Source organism: Sebastes umbrosus, chromosome 13 (genome assembly GCF_015220745.1).
Source record: "Sebastes umbrosus isolate fSebUmb1 chromosome 13, fSebUmb1.pri, whole genome shotgun sequence".
NCBI classification, from domain to species: Eukaryota; Metazoa; Chordata; class Actinopteri; order Perciformes; family Sebastidae; genus Sebastes; species Sebastes umbrosus.
In genome coordinates this window covers 14,103,968-14,126,696 of record NC_051281.1, presented here as the reverse complement: position 1 = coordinate 14,126,696, position 22,729 = coordinate 14,103,968, and the positions used below count along the sequence as shown (strand labels likewise).

At 41.5% G+C, this 22,729-nt stretch overlaps 1 long non-coding RNA gene across 15 annotated transcripts in view; it reads right to left on the bottom strand.

Annotated features, from left to right (window-relative positions):
* LOC119500680 overlaps window positions 1–22,729 on the bottom strand; it is a 186,243-nt gene that overhangs the window by 60,374 nt on the left and 103,140 nt on the right. For 10 of the 15 annotated variants that reach the window (XR_005209664.1, XR_005209667.1, XR_005209661.1 and 7 more), the window contains exons 4-10: window positions 16,635–16,735; window positions 15,807–15,945; window positions 13,310–13,434; window positions 6,714–7,190; window positions 5,905–5,973; window positions 5,595–5,739; window positions 4,785–4,917 (exon numbers count right to left, since the gene is read on the bottom strand). This is a non-coding gene — a long non-coding RNA (uncharacterized LOC119500680). The remainder of the gene's footprint in view (window positions 1–4,784; window positions 4,918–5,594; window positions 5,740–5,904; window positions 5,974–6,713; window positions 7,191–13,309; window positions 13,435–15,806; window positions 15,946–16,634; window positions 16,736–22,729) is intronic. The other 5 variants (XR_005209662.1, XR_005209657.1, XR_005209669.1 and 2 more) reach the window with 4 other exon arrangements.

Sequence of the window (22,729 nt, the reverse complement as noted above, 5' to 3'; positions counted from 1 at the left end):
CACAAAAGACTACGGCGATGGCCAACTACCACGTACTTTCTACGCCTGCGTGAGATGTAATAACTCTCCACACCAGCAGGCGGCGATATTCGTCTGAATTCCTCATTCAAAAAAAAAGAAACCGGAAGACTGAGGATGGCGGATATACAAGCCGTTGTTGTTACGTACATGAAACAAAGCGGCGTCTGCTAACAATTTTCACACCACTCTTGCTCACTTCTTAGCTTCTTTCCAGATGGCCACATCGTTGTGAAAATATCGGTGTATTGGAATGATCACATGAGATGAGGATGAAAAATGAGAAGAGCCTTCGGTGTGTGCCTTCAATCAGAGTGATTTCTCTCACCGACGGGCATCGCCACTGATTCAACATGCTGAATCGGCCGAAAAACCTCCCCGGGTCCCCCATCTGATAGGACTTTTGCTTTTAGATGTTTTATTACAGAACGTGTATGAAACCTGTGACCAAAATAGTCATATATTCTGTCATTGTGCTACTTATGGATGGAATTATAGTTATTATAGTGGGTATAGTTATTCCTCTTTTTTGCTGGGGACCCCCTGGAACCTCCTCAAGGACTCCACTTGGAAACCACTGTCTCAGCCAGTTCGGTGGGTAGGGAACTGTGTTTGGAGTTAGCCAAAATTGTGTCAATGCACTGGAAGTTGACCAAGAATCTCTGCAGGCAGCGAGATAAAAAAAAAAAGAAGCCCCGTTCTCAGCCAATACTGGCTGTGTTTTAAAAGTTCAGGATTGAAATTCACAGCAATTACACTGAAATGACCTTATATTATTAATAGTATAAATATAAAAAATAATAATACATAATTAATTACCAGATTTTAAACAAAAGCAGCGGGTCAAATCTATTTGATCACGTGTTAACACACATAGTGGGACAGACACTCGATAGACACCAGTTCTACTGTCGACATTGTTGTTCCTGCAGTTTGACAGAGTGTCCTTGGAGTTCGGCTTTATGACCAGAGGACAAAAAACACTCCGAGACATCACCTCTCCTGTCTTAGACAAAGACAGCAAGAACAGGCATGAACATGTGGACATCTACGGTATGAAGACACACACATCCTGAAGGACATGTGCAACGCGTGCGTGTATGTGTGCATGCACAAACCCCTCAAGTCAGTTGTCTATTCTCTCTATTTCACCGCTACAGCAGGAAAATAAACGAGCTCCAGCTGCTGCTTCTCAACAATCCCCTCTTTCTTATATCGTAGTGACATATAAAGAATTAAATATTAATACGCTATTGTGTATCGATTGAAAAAATACCTGCCACTATAATGGGCTGCTTGATATTTCTGAATAAAACAATGACAAACTCGTTATCAAAGGGCATTTTTTAAACATTTATGACAGCAGAGTAGCTGTGGAGCAGAAGGCCTCACATGGGCAATAAAAGGCACGCAGATGAAGACAATACCCATTTATAGTTGTTCAAAATGAAAGTTATGCATGATAAACAATGTCCCCTGAGCTGTATTAACCTTAGAAGACCTGACACAACGGATTCAAAAGTCCAATTGATTATTTTGATGGGTGAAAAAACACTTGTCCTGAATGCTTACGCGTCAGTACAGCGTACAGCTCCTATTGGATGAAGACAATAAAACACATCTTGTAGAAGTTTAATGGAAATGATCACAGTGAACAAAGGGAAGGCGTTGATTTGGATGCGAGGGCTAAAAGATTGGACTGGAAATATTGAGTTGAGTATTCTTTAATTCCAGAGGCAGAGTGAGCGGCGACACTGATGCCTCCTTTGTTTTCGGCTGACTCATGGTTTGGGAATGGAGCTGTTGTGTGATGTGGAAAGATTTCACCACAAAAACAGAAAAGAGAGTCCACATCAGGCTGCAGGAAGTGAACAAAGAGAGTCTTTAAACATGCCAGTCCAGTCAGTGGAGAGTCGAGATCTGCTGCTAGACATGCAGAGACTCTGGTGTGACTGTGAGAAGACACGGAGACCCATCTCCCTTAAGGGGAGGACTGGGGGAGACGCTGGCTGTCCACTGTGGGGGGCCAGTAGGTCTTCTGAGGTGTCACCTCCACGCAATGTGACAAACCCCTCTGGTGTGACCCTTCTTCACACTCCCCCATACCCTTCCTTCCACGTTCTTAGACAAATGAGTGAAGACCCCGGCCCGGGCGCTACCACAGGCAAGGACGGAGACCGCGTGGACTCCGCCAGTCACGGCTTCTCGCTCCATCACTTCACACTTGTATCCCCCGCGCTCTCCTCCGTGTCCCCTTCCTTTCTCAGGCTTCAGGCTCTCTCTGCTCATTTTGTGACTATGGGACTTTTACCAGGGTCTCGCCCAGACATACGCCACATGTCACCCTGCCATCCGTGGCCACACTGCCTGAAGCCGGATGTAGTCTGAGGCTTGAAGTGGAGAACCACTGTGACACATCCCCAACAAGCCTTTCTCTGTCTTATTCTCTATCTCTTACAGTGATGGAAGAAGCACTCCGATCCTTTACATGAGTAAAAGTATCAACACAACAATGTAAAAATACTCCAAGTAAAAGTCCTGCATTCAGAAATCTACATAGGTAATAGTACACATGTTGTATTGGCAAAATATATTTAAAGTATCAAAAATAAAATTAGCGGTATGTTGTTATTTATTACACGGTTTTGTTGAATACTCGATTCCGATTCAATCACGGCATTCTACGGTCTGTTATTTCTTTATAGCAGACCGTTGCTATGTATAACAGACCGTTGCTATTGGCGCATATCTGATGTCGGACTCTGGACGACCGTTTTTGTGTCATTATTGATTCCTTAAGTAAGTAGCCGTGTAATAAGCGGGATAATGTACAGCTAGCGGGTAATTGTTGTGAAAGAAACCCCCTCAGGGCGATGAGAGACCCCTCCGCTTGGCATCGCATCGCCATGTCGGGGTTTCTTTCACAGCTTGCTGTACATTTTACCTTACATATTAAATTGTTATTAATGCATCAATGTGTAAGAAGCCTTTTACTGCTGTAGTTGTCTGATTTGCAGCTAGCAGCTCTGTGAGGCTGCATGTAGTCACAGCTGTGCTTTGAGCTAAATGTTAATGTCAGTATGCTTACATGCTACTATAACAAGCTGATGCATGTTAATAACATGCAATATAATGCTATCTCCAAAAGTCGCTAAATCTAGCGAGAAAGTCAAAAATATCATACGAACCGTTGTATGAGATTACGTTGAATTATACCATCCGAGAAGTTTATAGGGGAAACAACTCATAAACGTCTGAAATGTAACAAGAGGCCCCAACTAAACACTACCTTTTGCAAAGGGTAATAAGACAAACATGTTGGGAACCACTGGTTCATTCTATAACAATACACTGCAATTTACAAATTTATATATTTTTTTTTATGTAAAGTATTAATCTGTAAATTAATTAGTAAGTAAAGTAAAGTAAAAAGTACAATATTTCAATCAGAAATTTAGTTAAATAGAGGTATAAAGTAACATCAAATGTACTTATTTACTTCACCCCTAATCTCTTTCCATCTTTCTCTCACGTGTTTAAATCTGTTTATAACTGTCTCACAATCTGCATTTCACAAGACATCAAATGGATCGTCTGTATCAGCCGCCTATTTCTCATTTTTTCCCTGTAGCATATAGAAGGCAGAGCTAATATTGAGGAATGCAAAAAAAAAAAAAAAAATCTCATGGACTAATCTTGTGCTGAGTACAGCCATGATAATGATGATGGATTAGAAATACAGCAGTGTATTGGGATTACAGTGCTATTAACTGGCCAGGGGAGGAGGACGAGGAGGCAGACCAGTATCAAGCTAATCAATCAAATAATCGGGACAAGCCCTTGTCTACTAGAAACAATTAGACCACTTCTCCAAAATCAATAGCCCTGCATTCTGTTTAGATACCCACTGGTCACTCATTCAATAAAGCCTCCGTGGGTTTTGATAAGCCTGCCAGTCGGCAAGGGCCATTTGAGGCTCCAAGTGGGAACAAAATACATCAAACAGGCTCCAGGAAGGCCTCATAAAAATTGCAAATCGAAAACAATATAATTTCATGTGGCAAAGGTTATTTTTCCACTTGTTCATTATCAAATGTCTCATGTGAAAGCATTGCTATAAAGGGGGAAAAATCTATTTTGTCTTGAGTGTTTGGGGAAAACAATGGGGACATGTATTATGTCTAAAGGAAAACAAAATAACGACGGAATCAAAGGGGTTCATAAAGTTGCTCTGAGAAATAGTCCTGGTAGTGGAGGTGTCTCCTGCTTCCAGCGCAGCTCCCATACATAATTAAAGCAGGAATTTGTATCTGTCTGCACTCTGTGGCCTCCTGATGAATTAATATCTGGTGGAAGTCCTACACAGCCATCAGATTAGCTCATTTATTTCTGTCAGCTGCTTGCTCTATCAGCTATTTGTAAATCAGAGAGGGTGGGTGGGTGAATGGTGGTGGGGGGCGGGGGGGTTGAGATTGTTGGACGTATATTTATTATCATAAATGGCTGTTATGAATTAGGTCTGATTCAAACGTCCAGGCTATAGTGCCGCGAGTGTAAGTGCACAGTGATGACTCATTTTGTTTTTTTTTCCCTGGGAGAAATGTTATGTTGACATTGTTGTGCTAGTTATACCTTAGCGTCACAGCTGCATGTGCCAACACTGTACTGGGAGTTTGACTGCAGACACACAGTCATAGGACACACTTGCTGGACAACACAGAGGTCACAATCAGGTGAGTTTGTGTGAAAACCAGTGCGATAATCACTTTCTATGTCCTGGCTGAAGTAGTTGGGTAGTGGAAGTTGATGTCCTCCTCCACGGGGATGGTTTCGCTGTGTGTGGGTGTGTTTGTGCATCCTTTCCCAGTAAGAAGATGACGTGACAGGATGCTGACGGGACTGGAGGTGTGTGTGTGTGTGTGTGTGTGAGGGAGCAGGGGTAGGGAGGGGAACAAACAAGAAGACTGCATTAACCTTTGGTCTGCTGGGGAGGGGAGGGCACGAGCGGGCCCTGCTGGTTGAAGGGACACCCCATAATCAGGCTCCTGTCAGCGCTGTTTCCAGGAGATTAATTCAGCTGGTTTCAATTCCAGCCGCTGCTCCCCTAGCCTCAACCCGGGGTGCACATATTGTCCTGTTTAAAACACATGCACGTGGCGCTGACTCAATTTAACACAGGCATAGCTGAGGGGGAAGGCTGGGTCACTGGAGTAGCCTTCCTCCCTTGCAAACACAAATAACATGCATCAACAAGAAAGCAGAAATCCCAGCTCGGGCCCAGGCGGAGAGGAATCCAATCAGAGCGGAGTTGCAACCTCCACGAGAGGAAATTATGTTTGATCAGGCTGGACCACTGAATTACACACAGGAGATGTAAATCTTATCTTACTGTTAGTTTACATGACGCCAAGCACCTGCTCTGAGCCACCCGTACCAACAGACAGTGCCTGGTTGTTGTGGCCAGAGGCTGAGGAGACTCTACCGGCGCTGGCTAATGAACTGATGAGACAGTAGCGCTAAGTAGCAGGTGATACAGGGGGACAGTGACAGAGATGTAGGGGCCCGCCGTTACTTACCTGTAATAGCCCAGGATGACGATGTGCACCCCAGCACTGGGCTGACAGATGTCGGGGTTCTTCTGATCATCCATTTTCCGCAGCGCGTCTGTAAAAGGTCCCGTGGCATTGATAACACATTTGGCTCTGACATCAAATTCCTGCCCTATGAAAGAAAACAGCATCAATCACCAGGGGCTATTCATCTGTGGCTGGTGACAAGCCGGATTATTAATTTATCAGCGAACGCCCCCCTCTCTCCGTAATAGAGTGGCTCGAGTGTGTCCATGGGAGACTTCCCAGGATTGTAATTAATAGGAAACAGACATACCTAATTTCCCTCTTGCCTCTTTGTGTCACAGAGTAGCTCAGTGGCAGTGACTGAGGGAGCCTTTTGAAACTGAGGAAGGGAAATGTTTGTTAATGTGATGCTTGATGTTGACGAGCTACAGTATATAATGGGACGCATATCAAAAGATACCATGAGGATGGCAAATGATCTGTTTTGACAACACGATGAATGACGGACTACCCTTTCTAATTTGACGTGTGATGCCGCCACTGCTAAGAGAGAGGAAGAGGAGAGATGGAATGACGAGACTGAAATTCATATTTTTGCAAGAAAGAAGAAAAAAAAAAAGACAAAAGAAAAAAGAAGAGATGACAAAAGTGTTTCTATTATCCTTTCAGTCTAAGCCCTCCCTATGCGAGGCCCCCTTCTCACATTATTAAAGTGAGACATCTCTGAGGAGAGCACACTTCCATCTTTTAAAACATCAGGGGGTGGTCATGTGTTGAGATCCTCAAATCTTGGTTATTCATGAAATGTTTCAGAATACCATCTTTTACCCTTAACTGCTTTATTCTTCCAAAGCCAGCCCTATGCATGACATTTAAAAGGTAAGTAAGGCCATTTGGAGTACGCTAATTCCGTCTTATGTTCCTCCCTACAAGATCTGAAGCAGCCCTCTGCGCCATAAAACGCTTATAAAATATTAAAAGCCCCTGCATTAGATGTGCAATGACTATGTGCAAACTAGCACCGAGGAAGAAGTGCTGGGAGGGCCCCCGGTGTGCGGGCTAGAGAGAGCGGGAATAGAGCGAGGCAGGAAGGAAGGAAGCAGCTTTTGTTGGATTTACCTGTGATCCCATCCCCGCAGTGCGCTCCGCAGACCCTCTCCTTCCCCGTCTGAGGGTCTGCCCTCTCCAGTAGGTGCACCACTTCAGTGTAATTGGCTATGGCAGCCCCATACCTGGCAGCAGTGAGGGCGATGGCGAGGTTCATTCGAGCATCGTCGTGTTGTCCTGCAGCGGGGGGACAGGACCAGAGCAGGGGGATGTGAGTCACCCCGAGCCTGTGACTGGTGGTATGGAAGTGTGTCGGAACCGATATGTCACATCTGTCCCTGTCACTTTGCATCAGCGCGATGGCTGCTCTGGCCACACAAGGAGCACACTTAAAGCCACAGTGGCCCTTTGGCCTGAGTGTGGGCCCCCCCTCCCGACCGCCCCTCCCGACCGCCCCTCATCTCCCCTCCCCTCTCCTGCACCGGGAAGGGGAGCTGCTCCTTGGGAAGAGGCAGGGAATGCAGGGATGAGGAGTAGACGCCTCAGAGCCTGAAACATACCAAGAGTGCAGAGGTAGGACCTGACGAACCTGTTGTTTATCAGTGTGTTTTTTTGTCCCACGTGATAACATGTTATTCCTGTCTGCAGAGGATGCTCAGTTCCTATTAATATATTTTATCACAATTCTTTCTACATAAGACTCAATTTTACACATTTTACAAGGTTAAATGGGAATAAAAACAATACAAACAGACATCCTATATTTAAAAAAACACATTGAACAATTGAAACAATCACTTCCTCTCCTAATAATCACATTTTTCAACATGTCAATATGGCCGTAAACAGCTCCTGACAGCAGCTGATCTGCTTCTCCAGCCGAAGATCCCGTGGCCGAATCCTTTTAATGAACAGAGAAATCTAATATCAAGATTTATGGATTAATCCCTCTTCAGCTCTAAAATACCAGAGATCTATATTCAGAGTCACAAGGTCACAAGTTTTGTAATTTAAATGAAAGGGTCTAAAAGGTGACAAATGAACAAAGCCCGGTTTCATTAGGAAGTGATTCTTATGTACATCTTTGAAGATTTATTGCCGGACAATCCCTTGGTTCAAAAGTAAAGGGAGAATAGAGATGATTAATCACTTTTAATGTTGGTGTCTCGGGTGACTTTCTTTCTATTTGTTATTGCCAGGGAAGTTCAAGTCCTCATTGTTTGCCATGGAAAATGTTGCTACTTTGCAGGAATGAGCGGGGTCCTTTGTGCCCTGATTTATTTTACGTTTGAGCGACTCGAGGCTAGCTAGCTGGTGGGCTCGGCTTAATGCTACGGCATGCTGGAAGCTATTCCCCCACTACGGGAAATAAATAAATAAATTGAAAGCAAAAAGTAAAAAAAACAAGAAAACAACAGATTTAAAGGCCACATTTTAGAATGAATTACATACAAGAGTATGCACCCTGCCATGATGTATTAGGAAGACCATGGAATCCACTTCTTCATCTCTGTAGGGTGAATGTGACCATTAGGTGGTTAGCAAACTTATGCCACCGGTGGTGTGTGTGCACATGCATGCACAGACACACACACACACACATGCGAGCAGACATGAGCGGGGCTCGGCACCAGTAGGCAGTGTCTGATCCTTGGTGATTGCTGAGCCTCCCGATGACCTTTGACCCGGTGATTCACAGCTCTCTGTTGTGAGCCTGTCACAGATTGGCACTGGGCAAAGAACAGGAGCATTAATACTACATTAAATGTCAGGAATTCAAGGATTAGTCAGATCGCGGCGCCGGGATTTATGAATGAACAGCATACGACGGCTATAATAACCTGACACGCTGATGAAGATAACAATAATGATGACGATAATTATCATCAGCAATTAAAAGCCAAAATGGCCGTATGACAGAGCAGAGCTAAATGAGCATCAAATCTCCCTGGAAGAACGGGAGCCCCCCCCCCTCTTCCTCCTCCTTCTCCCTCCTCCTTCTCCCTCCTCCTCTTCCCTCCCTCCCCTACCTCCGCTCGGCTCACACCACCACTCGTTCCACCCTCCTGGAGGTACAAAACTCAGTGGAGTGAGAGGAACTCTGCGGCTGGACAAAAAGCTGCAAAATGACAGAGACAATAATGACAATGAATGTCATGTCTCCCAGTCATAGAGCCAGAGATGCTTGGCTGGGCTGACTTGTCCAATTAAATTGTTACAGGTACAGTGGGAGATGAAGTTATTATCCCAGATGCTTTTGTCAATTACTCCTCCAGCACTAAGAGGAATTGAATTGGATATAAACATACAACAACAGGCAATATTTCCTTAAAGTTATATAAGATTAAATACAGCCCAGAATTGTAGCTTTAAAACATATATAACACTACAGAATATTTTTTGCTGTGTGAGAATATTCTGAGTTTATCAGGTCCCTTGTCTGTGTGATTTATGTGCACAGAGTCTGACAGTCTGTTCGTCATTTCTTACTAAACTTTACGTTTGCAAAGACTACGTTTTCTAAGGCTAAAGGATGTCTACATGTTGAAACTATCTGACCATGATGGCTTGAAAAATCCTGAGGAGATGAACCCGAGCAGTCAAAGCCCGATCCCCAGTAAAGAAGGTCAGGACAGAAAATGTCACTGCTATAATGTACCCAGTTGCGTATGGGGAAAAGGGGTGGAAAAGACAGCTTGAGGAAATATTAAATACATGTAAGCGGTCTGATGTTTTTAATTTTTTTCATCCCTTTGTCCTTTCTGCACTAAAATTGTATTAATATTATAAAACTACGCCATGTTTCCTCTCTAGATTTTGCTGCTTTCTAGAAGCACAAAAGACAAACTGCTATTATAAAACAAATATAAATAGCTCATGTAAAATACCCCCATCTCCTACTTACTTCTGCTAAATGAATAAGGTTGACAGATCACTGCTCAGATAGTGGCCGTATTCCCTCAGAAGTATGTTGCCTTTTTGCAGTACATGGGAATCCACATATCCTCAAATGCTAAATGAAGTCTGACAGATAGCCTAGAGAAACAAAGTTGGGAGTTTGCAGCTACAAGGGAGACCTTGAGTGAACAGGACATGCTATGTACACCCTGGCTAACAATCAACATATGCTTTGTTTTGCTGATGCCAACACGAGGCACATATAGCCTGGAGAAAGATGGATCCTGGGACTGGTTGGAACGCGATGCCCACTAGCTATTTTCTATTTAAAAAAGATGCTGTTTCTAATTTGTTTACGCTCACATAGACAGCAATTACACGGCTGTGTGAGACACAGGATATTTTACTTAGAAGGTATCATCTATAATTTAACATTACTGACAAATAATTATTAAACATTTGTGTGTTTAATTTTTTTTTTTCTTCCAAACAGACTGTGATCTAAACATCTTGTCTCTCATTTCAATTATACCTAATTTAAGGGTTTATGTTTGGGTTTTAATGACAATAAAGATGCCTTCAAATGTGCATTCAGCTCCGTACATATGTTACATTTGGTGAGACATTTCTGAGAAATCTTCATCACTTCAGACCACATTATCTGCTATTCTAAAAGTCAAATCACTAAACTGGTGTTCCTCACACTTGTTGTTCATGTAAGACAAGAAATAACAAGTTTTTGCAATCACACCAAACAGATAACAGGACAGATTTAGATTTCTACAATTTGCAGTCAGATTGCTGCTGCCGGCGTCTCCAGCTGTGATAAGTGCAATAATTTTTAACATTGCGGTGATTCATACACTCTCACGGTGCATAGTGATGTGCACGGCACATTACACACCGTTCAAGGAACGATGTCATGATTTTGAGCATCATGGCTCCCACCAGCTTGTCTTTCACGAGCGTGGAAGAGTACCAGAACCACCACCTTGCAATACCGGGAGAAATGCGACAGTGCAGGGTTGGTATTATGCGCCGTGGATCACATGATACCACAGAGTCACACTCTTTTATTCCCCTATGATACTGTCTGCACATCCCCTCTCTATGACAGTGTTTGCAGCACTAAAAAGGACTTAATTTTCTGATAGGTTTGAACTCTGGTGTGACTGATGATAGTTGGGTCAGATATGGCTTTGTGCGAGTGAAGGAGGGGTTCTGGGATGGTGACAGGCAGCATGATGAGTTAAGACGCTGCCACGGCCCAGCAATGAGAGGGAAATCAGAAAATCTCCTATCCCCCTCTCAGTAATGAGCCACACCTGTACACTGCTTTAAATACCAGAGAGAAGCTTTAAATGTCAGGTGCAATTAAAGCTTATGATTCAAGGCTGCACAAATCAAATCAAGGCCCCGGAGTTCACCCGAGTCTGAGAGAGCAAAGGCGAGATGGTGCAGAGATGCCATGGACCACTCTTCCTTTACCTTACACTTCGATGGGCCTCTCAGCCCAAAGGTGATTGTAAAGTTTACTACCATTCGGCTGAACTTCTCCATCTTCCCAACTCCATGCCTTTATCAAGGGAAAGGTTTACGGCTCTGTCTGGTATATGAGGTGAAAAATGATCAAAGGATTGTTGAGATGAGGTTTTACTTGTACACCTGAAGCGTTATGGATAGGGGGTGCTGACAGAAAGGTGTGAAGGTGTATTCAGACCAAACGCAAAGCAGATTTTCACTTTGCATTACTCGCAGGTATACGGCCGCTGGAGTGTTCGTGAATATTCGCCGTGAATAAACATGCAGTGTGTAGGATCTGGCAGCATCTAGCGGTTAGGTGGCAGATTGCAACCAACTGAAACTCTCCTGTGTGTCCAAGCGTGTTCTGGGCTACTGTAGAAACATGGTGGCCGGCTCCATGAAGAGGACCTGCTCTGTATGTAGATATAGACAGCTCATTCTAAGGTAATAAAAACACAACGATTCTTAGTTTCAGGTGATCTGAACATTAACAGATTTTCGCGACACAGCGTCATGTGATTTTTTCACTCAAGTTGAAACATTTCAACACGCATGGACGCGTATTCGTGTGTATTCGCGTCGCCCATCGCAAATTTGTGTCTTTGCATTGACACAAATCCGCTTTGTGTTTGGTCTGAACACACGTTGATAGTCAACAAACTGGGATAGACTTGGACTAGACATGGAGAGGAGAGTCAGACATAAACTATATTCTAATTAAGGCCTTTACACTCTGGGGGCGTGACAAATAAACAACACAAAAATGCTTAATACTCACCTGCGAATATTATATGTCTACAGCTTTTAATGTGAAAGGTAAGAATGGAAGGAGTGGATCTGGTCTGCATTTGTCAAGGTTGAAAGGAGTAATAAAGTTTGCTGTTGTTACTTGGACTACGGAGCCTCTGTTTTGTTGTTTCATAAACATAGGTGCAACTCAACCCGTTCCGCATAACGTGATTAGTTGATGCCTTTATGTGTGGTGCAAAAGCTCAGAAAAATCAACCTTTTTTGCCGCCTAATATTCGCGTTCTGTGTGAAAGTACTCATGACATGAAAAAATGTATTGATGTGCAAATGAATTGCACAAAATAAACGCTGCTGGTGTGTAAAGGCCTTTAGGGCTGAACTAATGATCATTTTCATAATTCAATAATTGAATGATTGTTTTCTTGATCTATCAATTAATAATTCATCCCAGTGAAAAATGTCCATTTCCCAGAGTCCAAGTCCCACATGTCTGTAGTATAGGTACAGGTCTAGGTTAAGTATAGTATATTTATACTATTATAGTCCAAAACCTAAAGATATTCAATTTACTATCATGGAAGACAAAGATCCCACAAATAATTCACATTTGGAACAAGTGAATTTTTGGCAATTTGGCTTTATAAAATTACTTAATCGTCTAACTGTTTAAGCTCTAATTTTAATTCCAGCTTTAATTCAGCCTTTATCTAGATTCTTAAAGTAATAAATTAAACATAATCTGTGCGCATATTTGAATGACAGCAATGACCTATTACAGTTTACCTCGTTCTGCTGCTAACAGAACATTTGATTTCTCTAATAACGAACCAGAATTGAATTTTCAGCCCTTTTGTTAGTTATTAGTTGATTTTGAGACCTGAATTAGATTTCAGGTTTTGAGGGTAAACATTATTTAGACTAGATGTCTTAAGTCCCAAAAACTGTTGCTTTAATTTGCCCTCTGTTTCATCCGAGACGCGTAGCGCAGCCTACATTTTACTGTCGAGCTGCTGACTAGGCAGTTGCGTTTCCCGCAATCACACTAATTGGTCTCCACTGCTGCTCACCTCCAGGACCCTCATATGTTCATACAGATAGCAAAATAAGGCTCCTAAAGAAAACACACGCTGAGAATAATGAGATTTCTCATATACTGTGAAATGTAACAGAAAATGGTGACATTTCAGTTTGAACCCGGGTGACTCGTCTTAAACAATTCACAGACAAAGGAGGACACATGGGCTTCATTCCACCTATTACTGAGGGATAATTTTATGAATTAAGTCACAATATGATAACAACAGAGGTCTGTGAAGTTGTAAGATTTCTTTAAAACAACTTCAGAAAATTCCAGGCAGGCAGTCATTCAAGGAAAACATGTCACTGCTTCCCGTGAATGAAAAATGAACATGGGAGGGTAAATAAAGCAATATGACCAGAGGGACCAGGAATTCTGCGGATAAGTGTCAGCTGCGGAGAAAAAATGAAGCATTTACCTGTTTGTAATCCAATTTCATGATGGCTTTCTGTAGATATCGGACTCCTCCGTGAATGAGCTTGGTGCTCCGGCTGCTGGTGCCTGATGAGAAATCGTCTCCCTGCACAAGGGCAGTTTTGAGATCTGACAATGGGAGCCAAGGAAACACATCAACATTTGGATACTTATTGTCCCAAATCTTTAGATGCTATTCACATATGCACAACTTTCCACTGTAATATTCATGACGGGAACAATATTGTGAGGCCATACATATTCCATTGGTTAAAAACAACAATCATTTCCACCAGTATGACAGCATGAATCTCAAAGAGGAACTGCATGTTCTCAGAACACAGTTATACCAAACATAGAAAAGAAATCTAGAAAACATTGTTTTCTTCTGAGCAATTTTTCATAAATGTATTTGCGGGAAATCATATGACTTTCACAACATTTTTAACACTGAAATCTCTCTTTACTTTGCCTATTAGAAGCCTCTTTGCTGTCCCAGATGGTCTGTAAATCCCAGTTTTGAAAAGAAGAAAGGAAGAATGACTGAGGATTAGAAGAAAGTGTTTGAAAACCCCCTCTACACCGCCATTAGACAACCCGAGTAAATAAAGGGGCAAAAACACATTTAAGAAGCCTCCTACCAGCAGCATGGATAATTGATTTGGTATGTAATGGTAACCACGAGAGGATGCTCCCCTCATTGGAAGAGAACAAAGGAGTTATCATTTATGTTTTTGGTGATTGGACTAAAGCCCGTAGACTTGTTAAGGAGAGAAATCCTCCCAGTCTAAACACGCTGCTGCTCTAGACTTCATAGCAGACATGCGAAGCGTCTTACAGATGGAGCCCCAGAGAGACGGCTTGGAAGCAGCTCCATCACAATGGCAAGGAGGTTATGCAACATCAGGATGGAGAATGCCCATTTGTGGTTGCAAGCAGGGGCTGAACAAGACTCTGCCACGAAAAATCCTCTCAAAAAGCTTCTCCCAGAAAAAACGATGGCACTGGTGCTGCAGGAAAAACTGGGAATTATCAGTTTGTTTGCTCATGAAAGCTCAAAACATTCCTAGTAAACCAGATGACACTTTTTAGTCAACACCAACAATGTGTTAGTTTGTCACTCAATACTTTCTGACTTCTTTACCATGTCTCAGCCCAGTTAGTCAAAGACCATTGGTACTGAAGATGTGAATCTTTCCAAACGGGTTACAAATATATTTAAAATAAACTCTCTCTCTCTATATATATTTATAGATAGCATAGACTATATGAGAAGTGGACGCAGTCAGCGTGACGTCACCCATTGGTATGTGGACTGCTAAAAACACGACCTTGGCATTTTGGTTGCCACCATCTTCATTTTTTGCAACCAGAAGTGACACGAGAGGGTGGAGCTAAGTACAACCGAATGCTGAATAAGAGATATTTAGGCAACACAAAAAGGTTCTAATTAACTTTCATGAACTGAAAACACACCGTGAAAGGGTTAAAGTTGTAATACAAAAACATGGACAACGCCGTGGTACCACAAGGTAGCCACGCCCTAAACCATACCCTGCTTTATGGTCTATTTGACTCTAAATGGGACAATGATTTATTAAATGAACATCATGCTGTATTGATGAAGACTTGAAACTAGCAATTGAGACCATAAACTCATGTTTACTGAGGTAATAAATCAAGTGAGAATTTCTTTTTGCAACCAGAGGAGTCACCCCCTGCTGGCTATTAGAAAGAATGCAAGTTTAAGGCACTTCAGCATTGGCTTTCTTATATATATATATATATATATATATACATATATATATATATATAGTTAGTTAGTGAGATTAATATGTTGCTGGTTTGTTGACAATAAGACAAATATTGAATACCATCAGACTTATCTTTTAAGTGGTTGGAGAAACATGTTTGCTTCTGTATACATCAGGGCTGCACAATTAATCAACATTTTACCAAAATCGCAATATGGCCTAGTGCAATCTTCAAATCGTAGTATTTGTTAAAATCGCAATATTTGTTAAAGGTGAAATGTGTGTCAAAATAGCATTTCAAATTAAATATTATGGTGTTCCAGAGATGTCCTGGCCCACACATCATATTCTACACACTTAAGAAAATGTCTTTGTTTGGTGCAGATCCCCGCAGAAATCACACCATAATCATTTTATGTTTTTCAATGAAAATGAGAATAATAATGTAAAAACAATCTTTCCCTCTAACATCACAAATCATATTGCAATAGCAATATCAGTCAAAATAATTGCAATTAGATATATTTTCAAAATTGTGCCAGCCTTAATATACAAATAATATAATATTCAAAATCTATACAGGCTGGCATATCTACAGTGTAAATCAAAAAAGCCTAAACAGTTAAGGTCCCAGAAACAACTGGTGTACTCAAATAGCCTGCTGCTTGGATGAGCAGTACATAAGTCCAGCTCTTTATTTTCAAACCAGAGGACAAAAGCAACTTACTCCCAGTGAGTGCATCTAACCTGAGTCAGTGGCTCCTCCTCCTCCGATGAAGCCGTCAGACTCCTGTGAGACCTTCATGAGGCCACTCTGACCTTTGAGCTCATCCATGTAGACAGTTTTGACCCGTTCAGCCGCCTCCACATGTGATACCACACAGGCCTACAGCATCCATGCAAAAAAAAACAGTCATCAATTTCATTGTCATGTGACTCCAGGGGACAGTACACATTAATAAATGTGTTTCATTATTATGCATATGTCTTTATATTCCTCATGATGGATTTAGGAAAAAAGAAGCCATGCATTTTCTGTGACAAAGCTGTCAGACGCCATCAAGCAATAAAAAACAATACATCACACGCTTATTTATATTCCACTCCCAATAACATTTCAAAATATTGTCTTTCTAGATTAATCACAAAATCTGCATGTGGCACGCAGACGGACGGCAGGCAGACGTGTTAACAAGCAAACTTGACTAATTGCAACACATGTACTTAGTAAAGAAGATGATGGCACAGGATTATCTAAAATAAGCAAAACAAAAAATGACAAATGACAGCCATTCTCAAGTTCACTGCAGTTGTTACTCATGTGCACATTACAATCTACCATCTGTTAGAAAGAACAGTGAACAGATGCAAAGACACTAAAATGAGTAGCTCCTTATTATTTATTATTCCATTTATGATCTGTGATACATAGAATTAAATTGTGTTACAAGCATCATCCAATGTGAGCTCACTTTTTACATTTTTATTCAACAAACGTAATCTGAAGCCTCCTAATTATATTAATAAGGTTTGTTAACTACACAGCACACTCTGCAACACTTGAGGGAATCTCACCTGTTTTCTCTTGTATTCTGCCGGCTGAGTAAAATGCAAACAAGCTTCCTCTCACACTGACAGCAGTTCCCATTAATGCCTTGTGGAACGCCTGCCTCCTCCTGCAATGCACAGATACAGTAGGTGGTGGTGATCAACAACAGGAAAAAAGAGAAAAAAGAACAGCAAAGTTTGCAGTGCAGGTAATCCATTACTGAAACAAACTTTAGTAGTTACTTTATACTTATATTCCACTACAACTACAAAAAGAAGGAAATGTTGTATTGTTTACTTCACATTTATTTTACAGCAATAGTGACTGGTTACTTTTCAGATAAAGATTTGACATAAAACAACATATGAGATTATAAAATGCAATGCATTGTTGAAGATTAAACCATTGGTTCCCAACCTGTTTGACATGTGACCTCTTACAACTAGAATTACCGCCAACCAGCCAAGTTACAGTTTACATCCATGTCTGTCCAACATGTCATCACTACACCATTTTTCCTATTAGATATTTGTGTGAGATTGTCATAATTAGCGTATGAATTCTTGAGTAATGTCCAAAAATGTGATTTGTGAGGTCACAGTGACCTTTGACCTCAGGTTCACCCTTGAGTCTTAGTGGACGTTTGTGCCAAATATGAAGATATTCCCTACAGGCGTTCCTGAGATATCGCGTTCACAAGAATGGGACGTACGGACAACAAGGCCACGTCTGTCGCTGGCGTGAAGGCATTTGTATTGGCAATCTAATAATGTCATATATATCAGCTACAGTAAATGGTACATTTTACTGCAGAATGAGTACTTTTACTTTGATACTTGGTACATTTCGCTCGCGATATTTTTTCTTGTATTGGTGCTTTTACTTTAGTAAAGGATCTGAATACTTCTTCCACCACTGGAAACATGACTAGAACTGTGCCTATGAAGTTTACTGTGTTGTAAACAACGTTACCATCTCAATACTGATCCTTCCACTGGTCTAGAAGCAGGTCTGCCTCTTTACACCACAGTCTGAATGGTGCACTGCACTAAACAGAGAAATCCTCCCACACAGCTGCTTAGAGGAGAAAGCCTTGCAGCTTAGGCAAAGCTTTATCCAATTCCCTCATCATCCACTCTAGGACACTTTAGTGGGGCCGAAATGGAGTCGCAGCAAATTCCAGTACAAAAAGAAATCTGCCACAGCGAGCCCGCTATCAGCGTGTAACCTCGATGAGCAGGCGTGTGTCTGTGTAAGCTGCTAAATCTACTCACACCTCAAACAACTCGGATAAGTGATAAACTGTTTGTGGCATCATTAGAGAGCAGACGCTCATTCCTCATATAGAATCATTCAATAATTTTGGTGTTATTTTTTACACTGAAGTCATCAATGCATTTCAACATTGATCTTTTTAATGCCCGATAGCCAGTGGCAACGACACGGTGTACATCCTGAAGGCCTGCATTCATAACTATTACAAAGAGATTCACTTTACACTATTTAGAGTCGTCTCAACCTTTTATAATTCAGATATATTATTAATCAAAGAGATTGACAAAGAAACTAATGGTTTGTCTGATTTTCACTGGGGCACAATCCAGCCAGCAATTGATTGTGGCACCAGGGACACCTGCAGCTTCAGAATACATTTTCACTTTCAGGAGGAGAGGAAAAAAACAGCACCACGAGGAAATATTGCCCCACCACATGAATATGCAGGGACTTGATACCAGCAGTGTCATTACTAATGTTGCTGCCAATTACAGAGCATGTCATGACACTGTGATTCATGAATATTCATCGTTGACTGATATAGACAGCAGCAGTATGCAGAGGCCTCTATTCCCATTTTACTGTCTCATTGTGAATGGTGAACAGGTACCTCCATCATACCATGGAGGCGCCTTCCAGCTGCAAGACAAGCTGTTCCATAAGGCATTGCTAGTTAACAGTGTGTTATATAAAGGTGTATAAAAGTGATGAAGTGCTCCCTGGCTCTAAAGAGCAGGCATTAAAGCATATTAAGTAGACATTTAAGCTTGTAAAGTGGGAATCTAGAAATGGAAAGAAGACACTGAGCAAAGGGATGCCTTCAGGGTCGGGCTGTTCAATTCTCAGAAAGTTTGATACCTGCTGGTGCTTAGGAAGGAAATGAGGTTTGTGCGAGGGACCAGCAGATTTTGCAAACTTCCTGGGCTTCAATTTAAGTGTGTGTAAGTGAGGGGAGCAACTCCCTCCTAGCTTTCATCATGTTTCAGGGCTGAATAATGTTAAGTAGTAAGTGGATCACTCAGTGATTATGAAATTAAAAGAAGTGGAGAGATCATTAATAAAAACACATTTTCTCAATTATTATCATACTTTTGTTAAGTAATGTGCTTAAATACAACTTTGAGGAGGTGGTGCTTCACAGAATATTTCAATGTTCTACAACTTTATACATCTACTCCTCTATACTTCAGAGATAAATACTGTTCTTAAGTTACTTCACAGGTAAGATATGGCATGCAAAACATGTGATGAGCTGAAAAATCAGAAAAGTGAAGTCAATGCCGAAGTGCCTTAAACTTGCATTCTGTCTAATAGCCAGCAGGGGGCGACTCCTCTGGTTGAAAAAAGAAGTCTGATTGTATTGAAGTCTATGAGAAAATGACCCTACTTCACACCTGATTTATACCTCAGTAAACATTGTAAACATGAGTTTATGGTCTCAATCACTAGTTTCAAGTCTTCTTCAATACAGCATGATGTTCATTTAGTAAATTATGGCCCCATTTAGAATCAAATAGACCATAAAGCAGGGTATGCTTTAGGGCGTGGCTACCTTGTGATTGAAAGGTCGCTACCACGGCGTTGCCTAAAAATGCCTTATTCATCGTTTGATAGTACTTAGCTCAACCCTCTCGTGTGACGGCCAAAATGACAAACTCAAGGCTTCAAAACGGCAGTCCTCAAACCAATGGGTGATGTCACAGTGACTACGTCCACTTCTTATATACAGTCTGTGTGTGTGCCACACTGGCTAGCTAATTGCCACCGCTATGCACTGTGTTCATACGGCGGTTACCTCTGATAACATAAATTTGAGTTTGGAGTTCAGCAGCTTAAAGTCAAAGTAGCAATAAAACAATGTATAAATATTCCATTACTTCTTAATGAAGTAGAAAAGTATTAGCTAGCAAAATGTACTTCAAAAAATTAAACGTACAAGCGCTCATTATGCAGCCGAATGGTGCCTGTTACAATTATATTATATTATATTATTGGATATTTATTTTTGATGAATGGACATCGTCAGCATGGAATTTAATATTGCAGGGTGAGGCAAATGTTAACAACTTTATATACTGGTTGGTTGTTAATCTGTAACAAATCATCACATTTTGATGATCATGATTTGTATTTAAAATCTTAATCCGAAAGATAACTAACTATTGAATGTAGTGATTAATAAGTACAATATTTGTCTCTGAAATGTAGTGAGTGTAAGTGTAAAGTAGCAGAAAATTGAAATACTCAAGTAGGCATACTTAAAAATGTTAGTACTTGAGTACATATACTTTGTTACATTCCACCTCTTCACATAAATATCTTAATCACTGAACACTCTCATAGAAATCATTCTGCATCCTATCACATAATACATTTAAAGGTACAGTGTGTAGGATTTAGCAACATCTTGTGGTGAGGTTGCAGATTGCAACCAACCGAGTACCCCTCTGCTCATTCCTCCCTTTCCAAGACTGCGGTAATGTGAGCTGCTGAGTGCAAAACCGCAGTAACGCTGTTTGCCTCACTCCGAGGCCAACCTTACCATAATAACACTATTTTAGGAGCAACAGAAGTCAGACGGCGGCTGGCGGTACCACGGTTTTACACTCTACGGCACACGTTACCGCAGTTTCAGTTTTCAGGAGGGCTCATTCTAAGTTAATGAAACCACAACCATTGTTAGTTTCAGGTGATTATACACTAATGAAAACATAATTATGAATATTATATTCCATTTCTGCTAATAGATCCCCCAAAATGTTACACACTGTTCCTTTAATAAAAGGAAGTCACGTGGTCTGGGTGAGTGAAATATGATGTCATCTTATAATTCATATTACGGTCAGATCTCTTTGTATCCAGATGAAATAGAAGAATTAAATGAATCATTCCACGTGGGCGAAAACACAAGTGATGCTGATGGAGGACTACTTGCAAAGTGACGTAAAGTGCTGACGTAAGCTGGATCCACGCTGTGTTGCAGTGACGAAAAAACATTTGACCTCGGAAGTTACTCTTATAGGACGCACTGGTGCTGAGAAAAAGCCATCTGGAGCCAAATTAGAAGTGGCTGGTTCATGATGAACACCGTTCAGCGAATCAAGTGTGTTCTCACCCTGGGGCAACCTTTCTGTAACTTGGATCCATAAGCATCCTGCCACCCTGAGATGTCGACAGCGTCTATATATTCATTAATAAAGTGCATTTCCTGCAGATTTCCGGATCGTACAGAACATTTTAACCGAGCTGTGACGGTCTGTAAGCCTATGAACAAAAATATCTCCCCCTCTCTCTTGCACGCACTCAGTCGCGCGCCCACACGCCAAAATTGGTAATGTCAGTAGACATTTCTTCAAACAAAGTTAAAAATATAATCTTGGGAAATAACTTCTGTGTGATTAAAACTAACTCCTCACTTTCCAAATGGCTGTCAATTAATTGTGCATATAAATGGGAAGTTAATTATTCTTCAGTAAAATGGACAATTAAACTGCTAATTGTGTTTTCCTTCCAAACTCTAAACGGATAACAGAAACACAGTGCGACCATGCCGCGTCCTATCATATTTTCACACAAAATAGTTTGAATCTGTTATGTACAAACTGTACGCAAATACAGATGTGTGGTCAGTAGATTTCAGCACACAGGGAAAGGTTTAGTGTTGACAAACTAGAAGCCCCCTGTAAAAAAGTGAAAGGTGGTCTAATTAGCAGCCATCACGAAAAAAAAACTACTTTTACTACATTATTTATCTTATGAATACTCACAGGGCAGTGTGGAGAATTTGTAATGTTCAAATCCTGCCATCAAGCCCACCTGAAAACGACTGGGCGTGACCACACAGTCTTAATGGGGTTAGGTTAATTAAAAGGTTAATTGTAAGAAACAGGAGCTGCTTGATGTATGGCTGGTGAACAATAGTGTCCTCTAGAGGTGAGTGTAACCATGATATACAGTTTTCTCCCCCCCCCACCCTCTCTCCTTGCACTCTCTGTCCTTGTGTGCACTGAGTACAGGGCACACACAAAAAACTGCTGTTAGACGGATGGTTGTTCTGTGGCTCGTGTAATAATAAAGCATCAATCCACTAGAAATAACACATGTGCTATGTGATGCTGGCTGCTGTTACATGCATACGTCTCTATAACATCTTGTTGCACCCTATATATGCACACTCAGGCCATGTAGAGAAAAAAAAAATGTAGGCCAACTTGATTGGCTACAAGGTGTTGGTGTAAGATTACACTGAGATCAGTGATTCCATCGCTGCAGAACAATAAAGCCAAAAGATTATTTTGGCGACTGCGTCAACTTGAGCGTTTTTCTGCGTCACTCTCCATTCTGCCCCGCTCCTATCACGTTTCCCTCTCTGGGGACTAAATTGGTCCCCCCCCCACACCCCATGACAACCGGCTACAGGCCCACTAATTATCCCCCCCTTCTTCCTCCTCCTCCAGCAGCAGCAGCAGCTCACATACACTATACTATGAATAGGCAGCCCACCCCGCAGACCCCACCCCATCGGAGGTCTAAATTTGGAACACAATTGAAATACAGAAATCCTGTCAGAAGATAACGAAGAATAATATTGACCCTCGCTTCATTAGGCCTATTTCATACAAGTGTGGTGGTGAGTCTGGCGTATCAGCAGCCAACATTGTGACATAACTGTGCCAATGTACACTCATCTCAATTTCCACACTGCAATAACAACTATCAGGCAATGAAACAAACTCTATACTAGTCAGTATAGGGATGTTTCTACATGTGAGGAATGCACCTTTACATGTTAGCCTGCAACATGGTGGTCTCCGTGAAGAGGACCTGCTCCCTACGTAGATATGAA